The 26,226-nt window shown below is 37.7% G+C and overlaps 1 protein-coding gene and 1 long non-coding RNA gene across 10 annotated transcripts in view; one reads left to right on the forward strand and one right to left on the reverse strand.

The window, feature by feature from the left end:
- The window catches only part of fbxl7 (F-box and leucine-rich repeat protein 7), a 151,188-nt gene that overhangs the window by 83,369 nt on the left and 41,593 nt on the right, over positions 1–26,226 (reverse strand). Inside the window, exon 4 of one of the 7 annotated variants that reach the window (XR_002651167.2) lies at positions 3,499–3,703. The exons of 5 other annotated variants lie outside the window; for them this stretch is intronic. The gene's annotated coding sequence lies outside the window, so the exon portion shown is untranslated. Of the gene's footprint in view, positions 1–3,498; positions 3,704–26,226 lie in introns of those variants that run through there. One more of the 7 variants, XR_002651165.2, reaches the window with a different exon arrangement.
- LOC111194563 (uncharacterized) lies at positions 19,869–25,798 on the forward strand. Of its 3 annotated transcripts, none has more exons than XR_007438858.1 (4): positions 19,869–20,219; positions 22,535–22,625; positions 23,407–23,540; positions 23,665–25,798. It is a non-coding gene; the product is annotated as an uncharacterized LOC111194563 (long non-coding RNA). The 3 variants fall into 3 exon arrangements; XR_007438859.1 differs by lacking the exon at positions 19,869–20,219 and adding an exon at positions 21,526–21,566; XR_007438857.1 differs by lacking the exon at positions 19,869–20,219 and having other exon boundaries at positions 21,882–22,625.

The raw sequence follows: 26,226 nt of genomic DNA on the forward strand, positions 1-26,226 counted from the left end.
TAAAGACAATACAAGCCTTTGGATGGGACTATTGGCCAATTAAGCAACAAACTTTACTCAGACTGAATAAAACTAGAGAAAAAGTGATAGTCCAGCATTAAGAAATGACATATTTATATAAAACATTGTATTAGCAATACTATAATAGGAATTGCAGTAACTGGATAAGGAAATTAAATTGTACACAAAAAAATAATGCAACTTAGAAAATGAAAATCTGCACTGATCACATTTTCCATGATCTAGCTACCATTTATTTGCCTTCACATTTTGATACACAGAGAATAAAACATTGACAACTTGTAAACATTACTGCATTTTAAGTATTGCATTATAATTCACAAAACAACAAAATATCACAATATATTTTTTTCTAATATCATGCAGCCCTACCTGCCATACAGCAGCATTACAAGTTTTTAAATTTCTTAAGTGACTTTTAGTTGAATTTGCTGCAGAAACTCTGATTATGTGTATTTGATTGTTATTTACTAAAACATTTTCTTTTATGTTACATTTTTGTATTTCATGTCCATTAAGAACATTTTTATTTTTAATTTAAAGGAACACAGATTGTTCAATTATTTTTCAAAATAACTTTTTTCATATCTGAAATAATCATTAGCAAAGCTCTAGGTTTGCTGTAACAAGATCTTTAATTTGTATCTGGTGTTTACTCTTCATCCTCACACAGTCTCACACCGTGTCCTGATCTGAAATCACGCTTTATCACTCTGGTTTCGATCAGTTTGCATACTGAAGAATCTGTGGATAAACTTTTAACTGTTACCACTGCTAAACCATCTTTCACCACTAAGCGGCGCTGTTGTCCAAACAGACACTTTTTGGGAATGAACCAGGGTTAAGTATTGTATAAATAGAAATCAGATTCTGTTTTTTTTTTTTATTACTAAGTATTTTAAGATGATAATACTTTTAATAGTTTCATTTTACTCCATTATTCAATTTAGCCCAATGAATTTAGTATTGATTGCTACTTAAAAAAAACTAAAATCAACAACTTTTTTCACAAGTCCAAATAATTATTTATGGAGGCAAAAAAAAATAGTATTTGTAAGTGGGTGCCAGATGGATAGAATGTTCCATTTACAAAGTTTAGGCATTTAACATGGACTCCACATTGACAACCCACAGTGAACAGCACTGTGGATGATAATGATCATGTCCGACAGTCTCTGGCTAAAATTGCACATGTAATCAGACAAGCATTGGTGAGGGTTGTGTTTTTTAGCTCCTATGGGACAAGCCAAAAGTCATGGGACAAAATTCCAGTCCACTTTATTTGCTGCCAGAGCAAGTCTAAAAATGACTAAATGAAGACTCTCTCCTGTCTCTCACTCACACACAAAAACACAGTATTAGTGGGGAGGGTAGGGTCATAGACTCATTGTTCTAAATTGTTACCCATTGACATCACTTCTGCTATTAGCAAACCAACTCTTGTAAACAGAGAACAATTAATTAAAGACAGGGTCTTTTAGGTACAAGGCGGTGGAATTATTGGACTGGAATACAAGAGGTCCTTTTGTAATTTGATGGAGGTTAATTAGTTAGTCTTTTTATTCAGAGCATTGTTCAGCTTAATTTGAGAAACAGTGCTGTAAACTGTGACTTTTAATGATGTGTGTGTGTGTGAGTGAGAGAAAGAAAGAAAGAGAGAGAGAGAGTGAGTAAATACCCTGGCCAAAACCACTAACTTACCAGGCTACCAAGTCCAAAAACTAAAGAGATAATAAAATGTTTTCTACTACTACTAATTTGGTCATTAGATAAAATTTAAAAGAATCAGCAGGTCAATAAAAGTTGGTTTTAAACGGTGTGTTTCACAATTTTCTGTGTTTGTGTCTTTTTGATTGTTTTAAGAATGCTGAATTTAAGTTGGGTTGAAACCTGGAAATTAACAGTTTTCCACTTGTACTTATGGCGCAATACTTATTTGTCTTAATGACCTAATGACCTTAGTCAGATATTACAGCTCCAATCCTTGGTGCTTTGCCACCAAAAGAGCATACCTGGCCTTGCTCTCTCTGGGTGTTGAGGAGTCGATGGTGCTCTTTCTCCTTCATCACTCCGATCACATCACGATGATGTGGCTTGCACTGGTGTCTGTTGGCTGATGTATATTAGAGATGATTTGGTTTACATGTATCAGAAGAAGAATGTGATTGTCATTATCCTGCAAAAGTCGGAGCATTTCGTGTGATTTCATGTGAGTCCTAGTGATGGGTGGGTTATTTCGTTTAGCTAAATTTGTTAGTAATTTGGGTAAGAAAAGTTACCTTCTTGTTTATTTAAACTGGTATTTCATTCCTAGTCACGTAGTGCCATACATAGAAACTTGCATGAACCCTATACACTTTTCCGAGGCTAGACATGAAGGAACAGTAGCATTAAACATACAGTATCCACAAGTTCAGGTGACCTCAGCATCAATAAAGAAAGGTTTTAAATAAAACAAAACTTTTGTAATTATGTGGTTTACTTAATTTTACACCAGAGTGGTTGACTCTGTCAAGTGACCCAATTATGTTTTATTCTCGTACAAGAAGGGTCAGCCACAGTCACGTTCTGCTTGCACGAATAGAAACGCTCTCATTACTTTGGGGACAATCCATCAATGGCTCTTAATGGGAAAGGGTTTGTTGCACCGCTCAGACAGAGCTAAAGTAAACACTACCAGAAATAAAAGGCCGGCACATGCAGTCAGCCTTTGTGCTTAATCATGGCCTTGCCAAATATGGGACAGAAGGTTAATGGGACAACAGCGTGTCAGTGAAATCAGCATGAATTAATTGACCAACCAGTAAAAAGCTGGGAAATACACTGTATGGTCAATGTTCCAGACGATGACCTGTTTACTTTCAGCACAGTTTTTTGGTGGGTTCACATGGGCCTGGGGTTCCCCCACTAATCACCGTCCAATTCAATATAGTGCTTAAGCATGTAGCCCATGTAGAACTGTCCAAATGTCTAAAATATGTTCAAGATTTTCATCCTGGCATGCAAAGAACAATATTAACAACATAGCAGAATAATGAAATAAAATAGAAATGTACAGTTAACTTAAACAGTATACCCAATAAACACAATAATAGCACTAAAGACATAAGGTATGCACTGTAATACGTTAATATGACTGGATATAAAAATAAACAATGCTATATACATGTGCTGATAGCTGAGTATGTATGTGAAAGTGCAGAGATAGTCCAGTATGTGACAGAGTAATTATGAATACAGTGCAGCTACAAAATGGGTTGTGTGGGAAGTACAGGATGCAGAATGCTGTATTATGGGATAAGGATGGGAAAGTCAGATAGATGTGATGTGAAGTGAGAAGCAAAGTAAAGAAAGAATGCAATGAATTAGCAAATACCACATACTCTCATATTATTTTTTTCAAATTAGAACACATGTGTGAAAAGTGAGACATTTTTATAAAATAAAAATATTGTTTTATTTTTGTCTTGTCAGAATTTTCATTTCATGATGCATCTTTTCATGAAAGGTCTGGACTGCAGACCCAAAGTTTCCCAGCAGAACACTGTCCAGAGCATCACACTCCCTCCACTAGCTTGTATTCTTCCCACAGTGTATCCTGTTGCAATCTCTTCCCCACATCAAAGTCTCAGGGGTAAGAAAGGGCAATCTGACTGGCCTGCAGGTACACACAGTAGCCATGCTGTTGATTCAAACAAGAGGTAACAGACTTTGTTGCCCTTGCAACAGTGTAAAAGCCTTCCTTTACATTTGTGCCATATTTTATAGTATGGTTTAACATTGAAACACATATTGACGGTCAATCAAGCCATCAAACAAAGCTGAACTGCTTGGATTTTTGTGCCAGTGATTTGTGAGTGGCATAAGGTCACCCAAAAACAGGATGAAAGACTGTGATTAAAAATCAGAGTTATTCCACCAAATATTGATTCCTAAATACTAAATACTAAAACATTAGTATTGTTGTTTCTAAATGAAAATGCACTGAGGTCTAAAAGCACTGCATCCTTTTAGTTATTTTTAAAATAAAAATTACCTATAAATATATATGAAAAAACTGACAAACTGATAATTTTTGAAGTGGTCTCTTATTTTTTACAGAACTTTATACGCAGAATTTAACATTTAGGAACATTGGTCCTTATTAGTCCTCTAAATCCTGAGGCTTAAGAAAGCATTGAAAAATACAGCAGCTTACCCAAAATGGGTAAAAATGAAATGTAGATTTTAGATGACCGACAAACAAACAGAATGATACAGATGGATGAACATACAAACATATATATGAAAAAAAACATACAGGCAGATAAACTGACAAATAGACGAACAGAGAGATATCTACATGAACAGACATGTAGGGAAACAAAAAAGACAAACAATAAAAATAATTGACAGATGTACAGACAGACAGAGAGATAAAAGGACAGACAGATTGATCCACAGACAGACAGACATAAAAATAAATATATACTTTGTTGCTCATTTTTGAAATGCTGTTATATTAGAAATACAACCCTGGTATAGCTGTAATACTTTCGTCTGCCTGTAGAGGTCATCTTTGCTTTAGTTATAACTAAAACTTATTGAAGTAGGTAATTTCCTGCATCTTTGTGGCTTTAATACTTTTTTGGCTTAAAAAGGTATATTACTGTTCAACAATGAAATATTTTATACTAATATTATGTAAACTTTATTTTTTTATGCAATAAGACTTACTAAAACAGTGGAGGGGCATCTTTCCCCCTCACTGTACAGGTCGGTCAATACATTCCTCTCTCATTTAACAAAACAAAAAAAAGTTTATTTACTTGATTCAAGTGTGCATGGTCACTTCTGCAATAATACAATAAATGACAATATTACAATCATTGTTAGCAGTAGTCAAAACAGCATCGCTGTTACCTGCAGAATCTAAATCTACCTAAATAAAATCTAAACTTTAAATCAGGTAAATTCCCTGTTTCCTATTACTTTTCATGAATTAAACAACACAACTGACATTATAGTCAAATATAAACTAACTTTTTTATATTTTTTATACTTTTTACTTGAGCATTTAAGACTTGAGTCTGAGTAGAAACTGATCCATCTTCCCATCTTCTGCACACACGTGCATGTGTCTAATTCGTTTAACACAACTTCGTCTGGTCTGCAGCGAATCTGGGAGTTTTTTCTGATGTTGGGAGTCTCTCAGCACTTTGGGTACAGTCATGCTCTAATAATCAAATCTTGTCATCTGGCTTCATGCTTTGCTGATCACAAGCTATTCATACCCAGTGCTTTATTGTGCCTCTCTGTAGCATTACAGACTTTCTCTCTTGGGCAGCTTGAGGTTCTGGGAATCATTCATCCTTTGTCTGTTGATGATTCATCAATGAAAATTTATTTTTTTGCTAATGCTATCCATCCCATAATGCACAAGAGGGGAATAAAGCAGAGATTATGGAGCGTATCCAAAATAATTCTGTGTGACATATTGTCCGAATCTGGAATGTTTCTCTGAATGACGTATAGCACACTACACCAAGTTTAACAGTCACGGCCTAGTGCAGAATGTAGGGACTAGAGAGTCATTGAAAATTCAGGCCCTGTCATTTATCTTGAGTGTGAAAGAGAACAAATATACAGCGCCATGAAAAAGAACTCTCCCACATTCTGAGTTACTGGGTTTGTGAATAACGTGTAAACGGGACTCTAAAGGAATAAAGATACATGGCCTAGTGTCATGGTGTGGGGTGCATCTTTGATCTTTACTACAGACACTTTCACAGCCCAACTTTATCTGCTAATGAGGTCCTGCAACCAGTAAATAATCAGTGGCACCACCTTTTCTGAAGAAACACTTCGGTGTGCTATTTCAACAGGACATTGCTCGTCCACATACTGCCATGGCCAGTATTCTATGCCATGGCCAGACACAGCGTAAGTAAATAGCAGGAATTATGGATTTATTGGTGTCAGTTTCACACAATTTAAATACCAAGGTTCTTGCCGGAAAACAGCGCCGAAGATCGACTCGTTCCACGGCACTCGATGGGGGACGCTGGCGTCGCAATAACAGTTCTGGGCTCGGTTCCACTTTTGTACCATGCATAGTCCCCCACAGTTCGGGATGCACATAAATCACAAATTAATTGCCAATGTTTAACACTAACAGGGTGGAAACACAGTTTTACTGCTACTGCTAATTTATACAAGAATACACCCTCATTTTTGAAGCAAAGCCGGAGTAAAAACATTCAAACATATCAGACGAAAAAACTGTAGAAAAACTGTGTTAAATAAACGTAACTAATGTTAATGAATCAGTAACATATTTAATACTTCTTTTTCTTTTTCCAGGGATCTGAAAAATTAAATCTGTTATAAAAATGTGATCTAGCCTGAACCACGAGATTTGTGATCGTTGACATGACTGCTTTCTAAACAAAGCAAAAACAAAAAAATCCCTAAAGTTCAGAACTAAAAAAGAAAACAAATAGATTTTGGATTTTTTTTCCTGCCTTAAACATGTTAAACATAAGAACATTCAGTTCAGTTTTATCTAATACTTATCCCAGACCTTTGAACATAATTTTGTTTTGAAACAATCATCATTATTCACTTCATGTATGAGTTGTCATAATGTCTCGACTCAAGTGCACAGTATTGTAGTCTTCCAATATGACAAAGCTGGAGTTCTGTCAGTCCATTAATAAAGCTTTTCTTACAACTGCTTAATAGATGAAGTTCAAGTTGGAGAGTTCCCTCAGCCTTGAGGATGACACAGGCACATTTCTTCATTTCTGTTTTCTGTACTTTTTTTAGTTGGGCAGAGGATGTACATTTTTAATGCACACCCAGGGAGCAATTAGAAGAACATTTGAGCCATAGCTAAACAATGCATGGAGAAGTCTTTAACAACTAGAGGTGATTAAATCAAGCACCTTCTTAAGGTTGTGCAAGGCTGTCATGAGTGCTTTTGCATAATGGCTGCATCCATCAAGTCTTAACACCTCGTTTTCCACCCATTTTGTTTTCCGGAGGGAGCGTTTGGGGAAGGATGTGTACCGGTTAAGTTCTTACCTAAGTGGAACTGTTGTCAGTGCAAGAACACGGTCGACTAATTAAGATGAAGACTTGAGTAGGCCTGAAATTGAGATTAGCCTCTTTATAAAACAACACGTTGTTCTTGTCTCTGCCAGACATATGGAGAACAGCATAATGGAAGTGAAAAGGTTATTTACTGAATTGGAGCACTGCAAAATTTAGCACAACAGACCTGCTACAAGCAGGCCTGTTAGAAACATGACAAAATAGCTGAGTAATTACATAATCATTTATTGTTGCTAATGCTATCTTAAACATTTTCAATGATGTCTGCCAAGCCTAGGTCATGTATTCAGTTAATGAAATCAGAAACTGGCATAGCAAACTTTGAACTTAGCACATTTTCATAGTCACGCCTCAAAAAGTAATGAACGAATTGAGATGCACAAGACATTCTAGGCCTCTTATAACATTGTTTCATAAACAGAAGCAAGAAAAGAAAGAATGTATGTAGTTAGCAGAGGCATTGATTAACAATAATAAGTGTATTTTTAGCCTGATTAGGCCTCCTTCCAAAGTGGAAGCCGGTATGTTGGCCTGGGCCAAGTCTGCGCTGGAGGTAGCCATTAGTTATGTGATTAGCTGTGAAAAACGTGCTCCACTTTGAAAAACACCAGTTGTCTTCAGAGCGGCCACGGAGGGACGGGGTCACGCCGGAAGTCCGTGCAACAAAAGAAGATAGTTGGACACCCTCAGATGCAGCGAATGATAATTTAGTAAACATTACATAACCAGGCAGTTTTAGTTCTTAATATGGCTGCCAGAGAAGCGATCGTTCTTGCGTATAATAACTCTCTGCTATTACATAACGCCCAACTATTCATCTTCTTTGCCCGTCTACCAACACCGCATTTTTCGGCAACAAAGGATACCCTGTGTTATGCGCAAGCTTAAAAATTCTGTTGTTTTGTAGTATCTTTCTTTGAAATAATTTGAAAAAAAGTTTTGAAAAACGTGAACTGGTCTTGACACTGAAACATGAAACTTGCTTGCACTGCCGGTTGACACAAAGAGACACAAAGGCACAAAGCTTATGGACTAATGATTACAGCCTCATTAGTGAGTGTGCAAAATTAAAAATGACGAGGGTCTTTCTGAAAATAAACCCCTTTATTTAACCAGACAGCCATGGAAATAAAGGGGACTTCAGTCACTGGGTACTTGTAAAGCAAATGTTCTGAAAGTGAAAAATTGTATATATTGAAATGATTTCATAGATACTTTGTCATGTGTTTTTTGAAAGTGCATTAAATACTTTTATGTTTAAAAATGGACAAAAATCTACTTGAGGTTATTTGAGCTTATGACTCAATAATATATACATTTGCACAATTCTAACCTAATAATTCTAACCAGTTTTCCAAAAACAGCTTTCCAGATAATAATTTTTGGCTAGTAGTTTTCTGAATGCTTCAGGTAACAGTCTTAGAACTTTTAATTGTTCAAGTTTTCTGGGTGTTCTTAGAATGTTTTTATTTAACGTTTTTAATAGGGCTGTCAATGTTAAAGTGTTAACGCAATCAATTGACTCGACTAGTTTTTAAACATTCTGGTAATGTTGTGAAAATTTTAATTTTTAGGTTTGGCAAAGTTACTTGTAATGTTTCTATAATGTTAGTATTTATCTATCTGGGAATGTTATGAGAAATGTTATAATAACATTGCAACGCAAACTATTACTACATTACACGTTTTTAGAACATTGCTGGAACTTTTTTTTTGCAATGTTACTTCCTGGAACTTTTTCAAAATGGTTCTAAACTTTCTTATGACATTCTTTGTTAGCTGGGTTAACATTACACAGACCATTTTAACATGAAGAGGGCATGTTCCATGTAATGCACCATATTGTAGACACAGCCTTGATAATTCCCAATATCATTAAGGATTTCTTAAATTTGATCTTGAGAAAAGACATGACAAAAAGTCAAAGTCTGATTTGTGATGTATTTTTGAATTGCATAACTGTTTTTTACATTACATTAGATTACATTTGGCAGACGCTTCTGTCCAAAGCAACTTACAATAGTGAAGTACAAAAGTAATGGAAGTTAAAGGTAAAAACATCTTTAGACAGGGCCTAAAGGAGGTCGAACGGAAATAATGGGATAGAGGAGTAAAGACAGTAAGTGCTCTTTGAAGAGCTCTGTCTTCAGGAGTTTATTAAAAATAGCAAGGGATGCTCTCTGGTAGTGGAAGGTAGTTTGTTCCACCATTGGGGAACTCTGTATGAGAACAGTCTGGATTGCTTTGTGTGAATATTTGGCAAAGTGAAGTGTCGTTTAATGGAGGAGCGCAGCGGCCGGGAGGTAGCGTAAGCCTTCAGGAGTGAGTGCAGGTAGGAAGGAGCCTTTTCTTTCATCACCTTGTAGAGGTGCTGCTGCATTCTGGATTATCTGTTCAACGTTCTGCTCTTATAACGACAAATGCTATTGTCCTAACTGTACAAATATCAAACAAGCTGAAGAGTGTACGAATCTTTGTTAAAAAGTTGAGGAACCCTGTCCAGGACAGTTTCCAAGAGCTGAATACAGGTACACAGATAATTAGTTTGGTATCAGTCTGATACTTGCTAAAATGAATCATTAGTCTACACTATCACATAATGTAAATGCTTACCATAGAACCCAAGCTTACTGGTGTTCAAGTCTTCATGCAGGCATTGTAGGCTTCAGTATAAAAGACTCAATGTTTTATAATCTGTATCGTTATCAGTATTGGAAAAAGTTGTATTGTGCCACACTTAATCATTGCTCAAGACTGTTTGTTTTTCAGGTTGGAATAAACAGTCTTTAGAAAAGGGCATTCTTACCTTGGGATTGATAAGTTAGATGATTGCTGGATCTCTCTGCTTTCAGCAAGGTCAAAAGTCAGAGGCCTCCACTTTGGCACCCAAGTGTTCGGATCTTCTTATCTAGTAACTGCCCAATAGCCAAAGTATTTTCGCAATATAGGCCTGCAGAAGTCATGGTTAATCAGTCTCTAATGAAACATGTACATCACAGCTTCTTGGCCTCAGTCTTGGCGGCCTCCAGCACTGTGCAGTGTAATGTTTTTCCCACTCCGAGGCACCTGATACAACTTATCAGCTAATATCAAGCCTGTTATGAGACGAATGCGATGGTTTTGACCTGGAGAGGCACACTAAACTGGAAGGTGTTGTGGTTCTCTAGGAATGGAGTTTGACACCCCCTGCTTTTGACGTCCTACAGAATGCCAAAGGTCACATATGCTTAAGGCCAACCACCATCCTGTTTGTCAGAAGTCACACGCACTTGAAAAGCTTTACAAAACCTATGTTGGGGGTTCCAGTCTAGAGTTTGAGTAGCACCAGCCTGTCCGTCCTTTTGTTTTATTGCTTGTACCAACACAATCGGTTTTCCACTCCCATCCAATCAATCCACGTTGAGCTTATTTCCAACTAGAGGGAAGGGAACATATGTGCACTCCATAAATTCACAGCGGATACATATTATTTCCCCTATTTCTGAACAGCCAAGGCCAGTTTGGTTTCTTAGGTTTGATTCTTTATATCTGGACTGAAGCTACACTGTTGATGTATACTACATAGATGAAAGTATTGGGAAACCTGTTCCTTCTTTTGTTTCTCATTTCTTCTGATATCAAATGTTTAAAAAAGGGTTTGTCCTGCTTTTGTTGGAGTAAATGTCTGTTCAAGGAAGGCTTTCAACTAGACTCAGAAGCAAGTAGGATTTGATTGCATTAATCTCAGACCTGACATTACCCTCACTTTGAAGATGTGAAGCAGTGGAGAGGGCAGGATGTTGTCCTGCATGTAAGTATGTACCTTTTGCATGTCACTGAACTGACAGTGCTGTGTTTCTGTTGGATGAAAATGAGAAGTTTTGTCATTCTGTTCAAGTGCACAAGCCATGAATGACAGTAACACACCTCTTAGGGGATGTTTATATTCTCCCACACCCAATTTATATTGGACAAGTCTCACTAGTGTTATCAGATGAAGGCCCCCTATTCCTGCTCAAGAGCTGAGGGGCTGTACAAAGCTAGAACATTAGAACATTTCTAAAAATAAGATATAAGATGAAATGAAAACTGGTCCAAAAGCTCCGCCCCATGCTATGGCCTTGTCCTCAAGGCCCTGCCATATCTTACCAATAGTACTGACCCTTTGTCAACTGCTCTCAAAGTTACATCCAATGTTTTGGAGAGCACTGCTAATCTGATGCCTGCTTTCAAGGCTTTGTTTCATCTGACAACTGGCCCCAAGGCATTGTTCCATACTATGTAAGGCAAAGACATTTTGACACTTACCTTCAAGGCTCCGCCATGTGTTAAAAAAGTATGAAGTCTGCCATCAAGGCTCTATGCCATCTGATGCCTGCTGCCAAAAAAAGCACTGCCTCATGCTTTAGAGAGCACTTTGGCATTTGATGCCTAACTTAAAGGCTTTGAGCTATCCAACAACAGCTCATATGGCCTCAGCCCATGCTATGGAGAGTAGTAGGCTTCTAACACCTGCCCTCAAAGCTATGCCATGTAGGGCACTGATCATCCGATGTCTGCTCTCAAGGCTAAGCTCAATACGATAGAGAGCCCCTGTTCGTCTGATACCTGCCTTAAAGGCTCCAACCAGGAGGAACGACTTTCAAATGACAAGTAATATCAGGGCTTTGTCCCATGCTATGGAGAGCAATGGACATCTGATTTCCCTTGCCTGGCTTCAGCCTCCACCCAGTGCTTTAAAGTGCACTCTCTATCTTCAAGGCTTCAATGTCATCTGACAACTGCCCTAAGGTTCTGGCTCAGGCTATGGAGAGCACCAGCTGCCTGACACCTGCTCTGCCCAATGCTAAAGAGAGCCCTCTAACATGTGCTTTTAAGGCTATGCCCAATGCTGTGGAGAGACCTGGCTGTCCAATGCAAGCCTGTAAAGCCCCTTACCCAATGATGTGGACAGGCCCTGCATTCTGACACCAGCCCTTAGGGCTATGCCCAATGTCATGGAAAGCCCAGGCCATCCACTACCAATTCTCTCTTTCAGTACACATTTGGCTTGTTCAGTGTAGAATGTTCATTTGTGCACTGAAACTACACGGTTCTTGTACTGTAGGAACCTCATGCCATATCGTGCTCAAATCACATCAAGGTTTTTAATAATCTGAAATAATTTTCGCCATGACTTTTTGACAATGTATGACATATTCTAACATAACACTGTACAAGGACCTGTAACTTTGCTGTTTATCAACAGGTTAAATCTTGTTTGTTGTACACTTGTGTGATATACACCAGAGGATGTCCTTGTCGGCTTGATGCTGTTTACCACCTCAAAACAAAAAATTCTCAGAAGTGGCTGCAGAGCATCTCAGTCCAACAAATATCACCCAGCTGTGTCTGCTTTGTTCCTGTTTACACTATTTAAGCAATTGACCTCACACTCAGAATGGACGAAAATGCAATTTCTTCTTGTTTATTGCTAAGTGGCACGAAAAGGACAAGGAAGCAGGTCTGGAGCTTCCCTGAAGAACTCAGCAATAGGGATGTAAATGATAGAATTTATAGAAATTCTTCTCACCAATTGTATCATTAGTACCTCAGACTCCCCCATTTAGTGATGCCAACAGAACGAAGATGATGATGGCAGGCATGTACTTCATTCAACAGGCGCCCAGACTGACAAAGCCATTCTACTTACCAAGAGAGACTGAGGTCAGATATGTTGTCTGGAACTGATGTGAGAAATGTTTTCTTGGCACACTTTGAGACGATTAATACCAATTAATCAGAACCTGAAAGACACAGCATATTTGAGAATTGTTGCTCCCACATCCCCAACCCATCCCAAAGTTATTGGATGGAGCGCTGTCATTCCAATAAACACAGTTTCACTTCTACACAGCTCATCCAGACCGTCTAGCCCATGCCACCCAGGTTTACCTGCGTTCATTAGAAATGGTGTCCACCAACTTTTCGACAGTGTTTTTTAAGAAATGAACTTACATGGGAACTATGACAAGGACTATGACATGAAGTGACCTCTGTTTTTTTGGCCATCCTATTTCAAGTATCACAATGCAGACCCCAAGTCAGCTGGCAATGTCTTGTTTCTAGAAAGCTCTATAAATACCAATAAACCTTCTTGCATGCAAAGCCACTTGCAAACCTGTAGACCTGTTGATGCACACACAGAGCAATTAAAGAAAGAATTCCAGCACAACAATGAAGTCTGGGTCCTCTTGACTGTTCCAGCAGCTCTAATCAACCAGACCGAAACGTCCCAGTTCCACCACCATCAGCCTCGGCACTTGTGTCAGCACGTGTGAACCCAGATTTTCTCCGCCAGTTGCTCCTTTGTTTCCATAATCAATGGGAAAGCATTCTTTTTTTGCAACCCAAAATATTTGGTATAAAAAAAAACAAAGTAGCAAGGCAATTCACCAAAGTGGCATGTCGGCTCTGACGCACAAGAGACAACAATGTGTTCTGTGGAAGAATCCATTTTCCCTCGGAACATGCTCACTGCTTCACTCTAGCCTGCTTCTCCTCAGTCCACACTATTGTTCTGCCTATTTATACCATATGGGAAGTGGTCCAGTTGTATGAATGGTTCTCTGCGTTAGCTCTTTTAAATGTTGGGAGCTTTAGTGTCAAAGAAAATTAATGAAAGAGACTCTCTGAATAAAAGGCAGGTGTTGCAGTGGCTTGCTAATGTTTGGGCAACCCTGTTCAAAAAATGTCTTTTACTGTAAGCAAGTAAAAAAGTCTAATATTGTCAGGTGTGTGCAAGGAGAGCACTTGGAGAGCGGACACAAATGCAAGTATACGTATTAATAAACAAAGAAAACAAACAAACAATAAACAACAAGAAACAAAGAGTAAACTGAGACCTGCAACATGCAACACCTAAACAGACGTAAAGACGCAAAAATAACAGCAAAGGAAACAGCTGGGGAAATGCTGGGGTATAAACCCAGACACAAGGCGGAAAATGAAACTGGGAACACCTGGGCAAAGGTAATGAGGGCGGCGGAGCTACAAATGTAACACAGGTGAAAACACTAAAGACATGGGCGGAACAGGACATGGAACAGGGCCAGGACGTGACAAATATGCAAAGGACCAAGTAAAAATTAGACACTGCTTTAATATTAGTGCAAGAAAACTTTTTTACAGAAGAAAAATTAGATAATAATAATAAAAAAGGAAAATAACCTTAAACCTTAAGCAAGAGTGGTGCAATGGAGAACACTGCTACCTGCCAGTAAGAAACCACACCATTTCGGGACTGAGGACCGGGGACCGGGGTTCAATTCCTGCTCTGAGTAACTATGCAGTGCTACACCAATAAAAGTTCCTAGGGGACCACAGGTCAGCAAAAGGTGGCCCATGGGCCAGATGTAGCCCGCAAGCATGAAATATCTGGCTCGTGAGGTTGTTTGAACTAAAATGAAAAAAAAAAAAAAAAAAATATATATATATATATATATATATATATATATATATATATATATATATATATATATATATATATATATATATAAAAGTAATAATGATAAAATGACTCTCTGGCCAGCTTTTGTTTACAATCCTCCCCTGTCTCTCTGTCGCGCTGGGCATGACTTTAGTTTTCCTCCTTTTTTTGTTTTTCCGCATGTTCACAGGCTCTCTAGTTCTACTGTTTTTCCCGGCCGTGTCCCAATTTACTAGCCGGGGCAGCGGTAGTGTCATGGACCACGATTCTGATGACACAGGTTTGATCCTGAGTGAGGAACGGTGTGTTCATTTATTTATTTCTTCTTGGGTTTACCTGCTTTGAGATGAACTGTTCTGCAATGTGGTTAAACAACCCTCTGGGCTGGAGAGCTACTAGTCTTTAGCACCCCATCCTATGACACTTCATTTTACCCCAATCAAGACCCCCCCACCAATGTAATGCCAATGTAAGAACACACTTCTTCACATTCATAAATACATCACTTTCATAATTAACATCAGTTTAATAGGCCCTACAACTTAACCTTATAAGTCTCCACATGTTTTTTGAATTCCCTTAAACATGGGTCCCAATAATCCACAATAAAATCTACATTAGTACACACTAAATAATATCCATAGGGTTCTAGGGTTTAATGTGTTATTGTCAGCCTACAATTTTGTCCAATTGTCTTCCTTCTTCTACTGACATATGACATATGTGAGTTAACATATGATGTGTACTCCAAATAGAAGCAGAAATTACTGTAGTTTCTGTGTCTGTGATGATTCTGGGTTTATTTTTTCAATTATTCCTTCCATTACGTGTTACTCTATCTGAATACATGAAGTTTTGCCAATGTTTCCACTAGCTATTGTCCTAAAGGTAACTGCAGAACCAATACTGACCCTAACCGTATCCGCAAATTTAACCCTGACCTTACACTAACCTTACTTCCAGCTGAGAAATGTTATACTGAACCGGAACATGGAATTTCGCCCAAAGGCAAGAACTTCTGGTAGATTGAAAGTGGACAATCTAAATGAAGTGCACCCACATTCAGCAAGAGAGTTGCATAGTTAGACCAGCCCGGAACTGCAGGTCTCCTGGTGGATATAATGTCAAAAGTGTTCTTTTTCAGCTTTGCTTTAGATGAATGCCTTTAGAGGACACATGACCTTTACAGAAAAAACACACAAACGCGCCTCCAAGCTGCATGTTGTACCTGCAGCAGTGAAGCAGAGCCGTCAGGACTCGAGCCAGAGGCAGGAGATTTATAGCTCTGGCCACGAACGCATGGGAGCTGCTTTTGTTCTTAGCCATGTTTTCCCTGCCTCATTTTTCCCCTGCAGGTGTGGATCTGTGAGGGGACAGCCATACACCCCAGAAAATGAATTTCTGTCTAATGTTCTAAAGGCCTGTACTTGTAGACACGCTATACATACATTATATGCATATATATCTCCTCACAGATCCCACTCCTGTACAAGAAATATGGCGCATGGTGAAATATAACATATAAGACAAACGTGAATATAAAACATTACAAATACATGAACACTTCATCATTTTTATCTATGTAGGTTTATTTTAACAAAGAGAAACCTAATATCTGGGCAATTTAGGCCCAGAGACTGGCTTGACCACTCCAGGATCTAAAAGTGCTTCATCTTGGCCACACTGTTGCATTAGCTGTATGTTTTGGGTCACTGTCATGCTGGAAGATCCAGCCAAGACCCATTTGCATTGTTCTGGCTGATAATCTAAAGATTCTACAGTACAGGAGTGTACATGAGCCTACTTGAGCAGAGGGATTTTGTGGGCACTGCAGGATCTCAATATACAGTACAGGCCAAAAGTTTGGACACACCTTCTCATTCAATGGGTTTTCTTTATTTCCATGACTATTTACATAGTAGATTCTCACTGAAGCCATCAAAACTGTGTATAAACACATGTGGAGTTTTGTACGTAACAAAAAATGACCTGGCCTCCACAGTCACCGGACCTGAACCCAATCCAGATGGTCTGGGATGAGCTGAACCGCAGTGTGAAGGCAAAGTGGCAACAAGTGCTAAACATCTCTGGGAACTCCTTTAAGTCTGTTGCAAAACCATTTCAGGTGACCACCTCTTGAAGATCATTGAGAGAATGCCAAGAGTGTGCAAAGCAGTAATTAGAGCAAAGGGTGGCTATTCTGAAGAAAATAGAATATACTTTTTTTGTTATTTCACCTTTTTTTTCACGTGTTCAATCATAGTTCTGTTGCCTTCAGTGAGAATCTACAATGTAAATAGTCATGAAAAGAAAGAAAACTTTTGGCTTTTTTTAAGGTGATGGTTTTAAACTCACACCCCCTGTTTCTAGCACAGGTGTCTTTAACAGGTGATTTCTAGACTAGACTGTTTAGAAATATGCTGAGCAGTTTAATGGTGGAACAGTTAAGTGGACCTTTTTGTTTTATTTGTTTTGGCATTATTGGAAAATCATGAGAATTTTCATTTAAAGCATGGATTAAAAAAATAATAATAATATAAAATAAACAATACAGTAAAATCTACCCAAACTTTCAGTGGTCATAGCCTAGGACAGACTCTTTCAAATGGTAGTGGACCTGTTTTGGCATTATGGGAAAATCATGAGAAATTTAATTTTAAACATGAATAAAAAAATAAAACAAATTAATATAAAATAAACTAAACACTAAAATTTACCCAAATTTGCAGGAGTCATAGCCTAGGACAGACTCTTTCAAATGGTAGTGGACCTGTTTTGGCATTATGGGAAAATCATGAGAAATTTAATTTTAAGCCTGAATAAAAAATTATAAAATTAATATAAAATAAACAATACAGTGAAATTTGCCCAAACTTGCAGGGGTCATAGCCTATGTTTTACTCTTTCACATTGTAGTGGAACTGTTTTGGCATTATAAGAAAATCATGAGAAATTTAATTTTAAGCATGAATAAAAAATAAAAAAATGTATATAAAATAAACAATACAGTGAAATTTGCCCAAACGTGCAGGAGTCATAGCCTTGGACAAACTCTTTCAAATGGTAGTGGAACTGTTTTGGCATTATGGGAAAATCATGAGAAATTTAATTTTAAGCCTGAATAAAAAAATAATAATAATAATATAAAATAAACAATACAGTGAAATATGCCCAAACTTGCAGAGGTGATAGCCTAGGACAGACTCTTTCAAATGGTAGTGGACCTGTTTTGGCATTATGGGAAAATCATGAGAAATTGAATTTTAAGCATGATAAAAAAAAATACAAAAATGAATATAAAATAAACAATACAGTGAAATTTGCCCAAACTTGCGGGAGTCATAGGCTAGAACATACTCTTTCAAATGGTAGTGAAGCTGTTTTGGCATTATGGGAAAATCATGAGAAAATTTATTTTAAGCATGAATAAAAATAAAAATGAATATAAAATAAACAATACAGTGACATTTGCCAAAACTTGCAGGAGTCATAGCCTAGGTTGGACTCTTTCGAATGGTCATTGATCTGTTTTGGCATTATGGAAAAATCATGAGAAATTTAATTTTAAACATGCATACATTTTTTTTATTAATATAAAATAAACAATACAGTGCAATTTACCCAAATTTGCAGAGGTAATAGTCTAGGATGGACTCTTTTAAGAGGTACTGGATCTGTTTTGGCCTTTTGGGAAACTCATGAGAAATTTAATTTGAAGCATGGATTGAAAAAGTAATATTAATATAAAACTCTCTCTCTCTCTCTTAAAAACCGATGGGATTGTTATGGTCAAATAGATAATGTACTGCACTAAATCTAAAGTGAGGTGAGTTATTTTAATCCGTTTTCTTCTCGTTTCTGGGCTTAATGTATGTCTGAATTAATATAACCGACTGAAACGTGTCTGTCTCTCTCTGTGTTTTTTAGCGTGCTCTCCTCCTGCGCGTCTGTTTACCGTAAAATCGCGCGTATACGCGCGGATAGCTTGACTCCGGTAAAACACCAGCATAGATATACTCCTTAATAACTGCCCACATCTTCCCCAAGGTACACAATAAGACACTTCAGCAGACACAGCCGGCCCATCGGGAATCCTCACGAATCTCCCGATTAGCCACTCCGGGCCTGGACACACTGACAAAGTTGTAATTAACTGATTTCCAATTTCCAGTCTTCATTATTCATCTTTTAATAATGCTTTTTCCGCCCAATTCCTTTGGAGGGGAGTGCAGACATATGTTCTCAGTCTTCAAACTGATTGGGCATAAAAAAGGCCACTGCAAATTTCATATTTCTTTATTTGTGGATTTCATGCATCTGTTTGCCAGTATTCATGCCCTTAGTGCTGTCATTATCAGCCAGCATTGGCAGAGCAGCCAAAAAAATATTGAGAGCATGTGTGCTGTTTGACAAAAAGGTTAATTTATATAAAATAAAAAAACACTTGAGGCTTGTAGTGTAAAGACAGCCACTGACACTGGTGATTTGTTTTTTTTAGATTTTATATAACATTTTATTATTTTATTGTTTATTCTATTATAATTCTGGTCTAAGTGATTCCTAAATGGCCAGTGAGTTTATTTAACTGCGACTGAGTGAATACAGCCCAAACCCAAGGTGTGTTAAAAACAGTTTTTTTAGTCCGGTGTTCTGTCGAATTTTGCTACCCATCGATACATGCTTCCCAAAGGTACTGCGCATGCGCCGACCTACACAATTTAATTTTTTCTCGTGTTTTATGTATAATTAATCTGGTTTAGGGGGCGTTATGTGCATTAAACAACCTGGACGCACTATCATTGCACAGAAGTGTAAATGGAAACTAAAAATTACACTTATTATCATAAATAAATACAAAAGCAGTTTGTAATGAGCTATATTTACTATAACTTTGCCATGGTACAATGAATTATGCACTCCAAATCGAATAACGTACATCTACTGGAATATCACTGGGTACATGCCCTAAAATAGTGCTTCTTTTGTATTTTTACAGTTAAATATTCATTGGGGCAGCACGGTTCGACAAGGTAGCAGAATTCGATAGAACGCCGGCCCTCTTTCTCCAGTCCAGCTCCGCCCGCCCTCTCATCAACAGACTTTTGGAAGAAACCAAAGTCACTGGAAAAGAGGGGGAGATCTGAGATTTTGAGGCATGATATTTAATATAATTAAAATAATATATTTCACCGATCCTATTAAATTATGATTATTTACGTTTATATCTCACGTTTTAATACAATATAACATATAATGAATATATTAAAACACACAAATTAAAAACCTTTCGGGCAACAAAAAAACCCCGAACCTAGTTTTGAATGGTCGTGGCTCCACTCCACTGAATCAGTAGCCACAAGAAAGACGTCCTTTTCTCCGGGAGCTGCATGGGGACTGCAGGAGTCCAAAGCCTCGCTGTGTTTTATGGGGAACAGTTATTAATATTGGGTCAAATAATCCAGTATTTCTTCACTCTAGTGCTGAAGGTCCGCTGCGCTGCTCTGTACTGTGTTTCCCCTTTACTCTGTTTTCATTTAAAGTCCCTCAGTCTTAAAACAGCGGCACTAGCGGGCCTCCAGCGGGCCTTCAGCACCGATAGTGATTATTACCCTGCCGGATTAGATTAGAGCAGCGCGGCGGAGCTCTGTAAGTCCCGGTGAGTAATTTAGTTAGCTGACTGTTTCAGCTCTCGGTGAAGCGCGGTCTTATTATGATACTTAAACGGCGCTGGATGTTTGTTTTGTTTGTGAACGAGCAGGTGCTGCTGCAGGTAATTAGCTTAGCCAGCCATCCTCCACTCGCTAGCTCGCTAACGTTAGCTATTTTACAGCGTTATTCGCCATTAACGCGCTTTAAATAGTCTTACCACTATTTAAAGACTATTGAAAGCATGTTAATGGCGAATAACGCTGTAAGATAGCTAACGTTAGCGAGCTAGCGAGTGGAGCATGGCTGGCTAAGCTAATTAGCTACAGTTAGCTCAACCGGCTAAGCTAATTAGCTACAGTTAGCTCGATTACCTGCAGCAGCACCTGCTTGTTCAGAAACAAAACAAACACCCAGCGCCGTTTAAGAGCTGATTCACGACCTTTTCTCCCAGCACAGGGTGTGTTTTTCTCAATCAGCAGCAGCTTTTAAACCACGCTGTAGTTCAGTAATAAGATCGCGTTTCACCGAGAGCTGAAACAGCCAGTTGGCTAACGGTAGTTAAAATACCTACTAATTCGGCAGGGTTTTTGTAGATATTTAATTTCTGAATCTTATTAATACTGAATTAAAGTATGGTAATCTGGCTAATGTAAAAAAGTCAACTAGCTTTTTACCAAAACACTTTTAGTTAATTTATACCTAATTTTAGCGGTGTGTTCCCACAAGACGAATAAAAAATAAATAAAAAAAAGCGGCAGACGGCCGCTAATATTCGCGCATGCGCAGACGGCCGCTAATATTCGCGCATGCGCAGACGCCCGCAAATATTCGCGCATGCGCAGACGCCCGCAAATATTCGCGCATGCCCCCCCCCCCCTTTTTTTTTTATTTATTTATTTTTTATTCGTCTTGTGGGAACACACCGCTAAAATTAGGTATAAATTAACTAAAAGTGTTTTGGTAAAAAGCTAGTTGACTTTCTAACATTAGCCAGATTACCATACTTTAATTCAGTATTAATAAGATTCAGAAATTAAATATCTACAAAAACCCTGCCGAATTAGACCGGAGTACCGAGAGGAGCTCTCAGGCCTGTTAGGTATTTTAACTACCATTAGTTAACTGGCTGTTTCAGCTCTCGGTGAAACGCGATCTTATTACTGAACTATAGCGTGGTTTAAAAGCTGCTGCTGATTGAGAAAAACACACCATGTGCTGGGAGAGAAGGTCGTGAATCAGCTCTTAAACGGCGCTGGGTGTTTGTTTTGTTTCTGAACAAGCAGGTGACGCTGCAACTGGATTTTATAAAGATAATGAGAAAAGAATGCTTTCGTCGTGGATTTAACATGAAAAGGTAAGCTGCTGTTATGTTCTGATCTGTGCAGGCAGTTTATGCACTTAACGTAACTCCGTTAGACAACTAACTTACAGAGCTAGCGTTTGTTGTGTCTCCGGCTTAGTTTTCTGCAGTCCATGATTTATTAGCGAAGGTGTTTAGTTTATTTTGACCCCAAACAGCAGCATTCACTGCATTTTGCATACTATTAACTAACCGCGTGAATCCACTGTATGTGCAAGTTAGCGTTAACTTCATCACGAACGAGTAACGGATTAGTAAACACACTCTTGTCTTTTTTTTTGAATCCTCACAGTTTCTGTCAGAAAACACTGAAAGAAAACTTCTCTGTCTCTGTTTATACAGCGATGGTTTGGGTTTAAAGCTGGGTTTGTTGTGCTGGATATTTGGTTAGGAGCAGGAGATTTTATAAGATGTGTGGCTGCATAATTGTGAACTGAGATCGCGGTCTGTGAAGTTACACCCGCAGCTAACCAGTGACTTTAAAAAACAAATAAACACAGCTGTTACTGGACTTTATGGGTTTTAAAAAATGAGTTAATTACTTTTAAAAGACTAGGCTACTAATGTTGGCCCTGCTGAGTCCAGCTGATCATCCAGAAATAAACATTACCTATGCTGGTCAAAAGCTATTTAAAGAGCTAACCTCCCAGGGTGTGTTTGTTTTTTTCTGGTTTTGAGCATTTTTTTAAGGAGGGAGTGTACGTCTGTGCTGCAGTAGAAGAGTGTAATTTTAGAAAAGTTGCTGTATTTGTCTCACTGTCTTAGATAGTATAGACTTTAAACATGTTACTAAAAATTAAATAGTTTTTAAATACTTGCCATTCTGGATGTCCTGAACATTTTCATGCATATTTTTTATGTCGGTTAGTTTTATTTATATAAAGTAAGACCTGTAGATCTACTTTATTGGATAAATTGATACAGCTACCATGAACTGTTTTGTTTCTGTTCTGTAAAATCAGGCCCAGTTCCAAAAGACACAACATCCTCAGTGTCCTGGAGCTCCAGCTGAAGCACTGGCCACTCCACCTTCTCCATCCCCACCCAAAAGAGGTTGATGAATATATGTTAATACATTAATAGCTTAATATTATTACTCTATTTGTTCTTATTACTGACTTACCGGGGGAACTAATTAAGGGACGGAAACACACACAGAGAATTGTGTTGGCAGTGCTGTTGCTAATTGTACTGAGTGTCTGCAGTGTACTGGGAGGATTGTGCTGGGTGCTTATTGTTTCTCAGGTGGTAAATCATGTTTGTTGTTGAATGTGCATTTTTTTTTTCTTCCCATCTTGTAAAATCCTGCCTTTGCAGTCCACTTTAAAATATTTCCAAACAGAGAGGTGTAATACGCTCTTTCGATCTTACAGCTGCTGCTCACACTGCTAATAAATAAAAAACAAACCCAGTTGATTTTATCGGAGCGCCAGTACCCAAACCCGACTGACTAAAACTTTCAATCGTAACCACCTTACACTTAACGATTGAGATGACACGACCGCAACTCAACTGCAGCTCGACTCTAGCCAGACTCTCGTGATTTTATCCTGACTCTGGAAATTTGTCTGCAACTGTGAAATCATTGGAAAATCGTTAGGTACCTGAACACTCTTCTCTCTTCACCCTTAATGTAGCAGCTACCCACTGAATAACTGTTAGCCTGTTCTATAGCGACTGTAATTTCCTTCTGTCTGTTTCTTACACTCTGTAGGTACTTATATATATTTTTTTATTGAACGTGGCAGCGTGCCGACAATCACAAGTATTGCAAATGTTGGGATACATTTCAGCCAATTTAACTTTACTAGAATGTGCTCTGTGTACTCTGCAGGTACTTCTAAGGCAGCTAGTTGAAGGCGTGATTGAGGTCCATGCCAGAGGGGTTCTGCACTGTGACCTCAAGCCATAGAACATCCTGGTTCAGATGTACAGTTAGGAACCACGCCTTCATCTTCTGTTCTTCTGGTATGGGTTTTCAGTGAACACTACAGGCAGAGAACTGTCTTCGTAGAAGCTACCATTAATGAATAGAGATTCAGGTGAAAAACATTCCTTAACGCTCAGTCACTGTCTCTAATTTACTTTTCAGGACCTTCCTCATGAGTGGTTTACCCATGAGGCCAAATCCTCCACAGTGTTGCAGATAGGAATCATCCTGCTGTGTGTGAGAGGTGACCCTTCAACACCAGCACGGAGATCACCTCAAAGAAGTCTCAGATCATCTCTCCACCATCTGCTCTATGACAGCTGGCTAAGTATACACCACGACACAGCCACCACATCAGGCACACCTCAGTCAGGTACCATATAAAACAATAATAATAATAATTTTAAAAAATCTATATTTTCAATCTCTAGTTTAGAGAGTTCTCTAGTAGAGCTGGGCGATTAATCGATTTTATCGATAAATTCGAATTTATAGTTAAGGACAATGTGTTTTTATGAAAATCGATTTTCTCTGAGTTTTCTTTTTCACCACAGACGCTCCTCTGTGGGCACAGAGTGAGCTTAGGTAGCTCCCTCCATACCTCCCTCCCTCCAGCGCGCGCACCCCCCGCCCCTCACTCCCTCCCTCCCTCCTTTGCACGCACAAACACACACGCACACACACATACACAAAACACATGACGGCGGAGCTTAAGAGCAACTAGCTCCGTGATCTGGAGTTGGTTCGGTTTTGTGGCGTCGGACGTAGACCAAACAGGTCCTCGCTGTAAGGTGAACCAATTTATCACTATACCTTAAACAGAACCATGTAGCGGAGTGGGAGAAGTGCTGCTACCATAGGAATGAACGCAGCAGCAGCACCAGTTCACCATTCAACGTTAAACAAGGAACTGTCCCTGGCACATCTTCCAACCGTGTACCAGGTTTTGTATGCACTACAAGTTAAGATGTTTTGCATATTCATGAGAAAAGATCTCATTTTATAGAACACTGGCACTTATTTAAATGCTTTGTTTTGCAATTCTAGCCCAATAGGGAAAAGTATTTACTTAAGAGCATATAAATTGTACTTGTTTTCTATTGTCTACTTTGTAAGTTTTATCAAAAAAGGGCACCATTTTATTTATTTCTATTTGTTTTTAAGGGTGTGTTTATTTATTTTTTAAGTTTGAGGGTGCATTGTGTCAGTACCTAAACTATGTTGGAGAAAGCTTTCTAAAAGTCACTAGATGTTCTCACTGTTTACAATAGTTTTTTTTTGCTTGTTTCTGGTTGCACTTTAACCACAAATGGAACAAATGGATTTTAAGTGAAAACAAATTAAAGAAGAACTAGTTTTTAACCATTTCTTTATCATCTTTAGTTTGATTTTTAGTAGGGGGAAAAAATCGATTTAAATCGAAAATTGGATTTAAAAAAAAAATCAAAGATTTTTTTTTCCCGGCCATATCGCCCAGCTCTATACTCTAGTTTAGAGGGTTTTTTTTTTTATAAAACACACCTAAGGAAAATAGCAGGTATTAATAAAGCTATTGATTCCATACTTTTAAAAAGGTAATGATTTTCTTTAACTATATAAATGTTTTAATTGTTTTGTGTATTGTATGCTTTTAATTGCTTCCTGTTTTGTATTTGTGTTCATGTACTTAAGGCTTTAATCCTTTTATCTTGATATTGTTTATCTTTTGATGTTTATTAATTACTTAACTGTATTTATCTTTATGTAGTATACTGTTAGTGTTTTAATCCATACACTTTTTGTATATATTTCTTTTATTGCTTAGTTACTTGCTTTATTAATGGTTATTGTATTGGTGTTTTAGTCTTATTTTGGGCTTATATTCATTAAAAACATTTTAACGTTTGTCTTTTAGTGCTTTAATCAATTAATATTGTACTTACCTTTTACTATTTTACTATTAATCTTTCTGTACTTAATTATACATTATTTTTTATTTATTTTTTTATAAAATTAAAGGCGGGTTTATTAATTGTATGTCTTTATACGGGATTTTATATTTGCATTGTATATATTTTTGTTTCATTTAATGTTTATGCTCTTTGTCTTTTTCAGATTTTTACATTTTTAATTTGTGTATTGACCCAAGGAGTATGGGTTCCTCTCAAGGTTTCTATCTCTCTTTCTGAGAGAATTTTCTTTGCCGCTGTCTCCTTTGTGCTTACTCAAAAGAGGTTTGGACACTTTTTTTTTTTTTTTAACTGTTCTTAATTTTGTTTGTTTCTTAACTTTGTCAATAAATGTTTTTTTATTGCTATCACTTTTGTCTGTTTATTTGATCACACTATCGCTAAGTTTCTTGAAATGTGTTTATGGAAAAAAATTAATTTTAATATTTTATTAAATGTGGATTTGATGCCCACATTCAACCAATTTTTAACACTTCAACTAAACACTGAAAGAATTAATCAGAAATTATTGATTTATTATTAATGTAATGAACAGAGATGTTCTGAAGTTAAAAGCTGATTATCCCATGTGTCTCATATTCCCAAATATGATAAGGTTGATAAGGTCATGTCAGCTCCAAGGACAATTTCAGTTTTGTATTTCAGTGAAAGTTATTCCTTTAATTGAATTTATATAAATAATGTATCTGGTAATATACAAAGGCTCTCAGTGTCGTTACACCTTTTTGTTATGCTTAAAACCAAAGTGTAATTTTCAACAACTCGCCTCTATGTG

Source organism: Astyanax mexicanus, chromosome 4 (genome assembly GCF_023375975.1).
Source record: "Astyanax mexicanus isolate ESR-SI-001 chromosome 4, AstMex3_surface, whole genome shotgun sequence".
Lineage (NCBI taxonomy): Eukaryota > Metazoa > Chordata > Actinopteri > Characiformes > Acestrorhamphidae > Astyanax > Astyanax mexicanus.